Source organism: Piliocolobus tephrosceles, chromosome 17 (genome assembly GCF_002776525.5).
Source record: "Piliocolobus tephrosceles isolate RC106 chromosome 17, ASM277652v3, whole genome shotgun sequence".
In the NCBI taxonomy this organism is placed as follows: Eukaryota; Metazoa; Chordata; class Mammalia; order Primates; family Cercopithecidae; genus Piliocolobus; species Piliocolobus tephrosceles.
This window is the reverse complement of record NC_045450.1, coordinates 74,215,685-74,216,562: the sequence shown is the minus strand read 5'-3', so window position 1 is coordinate 74,216,562 and position 878 is coordinate 74,215,685. Positions and strand designations below refer to the sequence as shown.

Here is an 878-nt window from a genome sequence, read left to right as displayed (position 1 = left end):
GAATCTTTTTTTTTTTTTGAGATGGAGTCTTGCTCTGTCGCCCAGGCTGGAGTGCAGTGGCTGGATCTCACCTCACTGCCAGCTCCGCCTCCCGGGTTCCCGCCATTCGCCTGCCTCAGCCTCCTGAGTAGCTGGAACTACGGGCCCCCGCCACCTCACCCAGTAGTTTTTTGTATTTTTTAGTAGAGACAGGGTTTCACCGTGTTAGCCAGGGTGGTCTCGATCTCCTGACCTTGTGATCTGCCCATCTCGGCCTCCCAGAGTGCTGGGATTACAGGCATGAGCCACTGCACCTGAACAACAAAAGTCTTTTGAAGCACATTTGCTTTTGCAGTTAGCCTGTTGGCCTCCAGAGTTCCTGGACTGCTGCGCCCATGATGGCCGCCAAAGCTGCACCCATGGCGACTCTTCCTGCTGAAGCAAAGCCCCGCAGGACAATAAGGTATGTGTTGAGTATGAGGATGTCTTACATAAAACATGTTACCTTGTGGAATGCTTGAAAACAAACAAGTTCATCTCTGTAAATTTTAGTAAATTTTCTTCTTGAAACTCTTTCTTGGGGAAACAGTTACTTCTCATATCACTTGTTAACTGGGCTTTACTCACCCCATGTACAACCAGATTTTATTTTTCTTTTTTTTTTTTGAGACGGAGTCTCGCTCTGTCGCCCAGGCTGGAGTGCAGTGGCCGGATCTCAGCTCACTGCAAGCTCCGCCTCCTGGGTTTACACCATTCTCCTGCCTCAGCCTCTGGAGTAGCTGGGACTACAGGCGCCCGCCACCTTGCCCTGCTAGTTTTTTGTATTTTTAGTAGAGACAGGGTTTCACCATGTTAGCCAGGATGGTCTCGATCTCCTGACCTCGTGATCCGCCCGTCCC

General features: G+C 50.5%; 1 long non-coding RNA gene across 1 annotated transcript in view; it reads left to right on the top strand.

Annotated features, from left to right (window-relative positions):
• Window positions 1-878, top strand: part of LOC111553808 — a 7,309-nt gene that overhangs the window by 3,772 nt on the left and 2,659 nt on the right. Inside the window, exon 2 of the long non-coding RNA XR_003306749.2 lies at window positions 335-442. This is a non-coding gene — a long non-coding RNA (uncharacterized LOC111553808). The remainder of the gene's footprint in view (window positions 1-334; window positions 443-878) is intronic.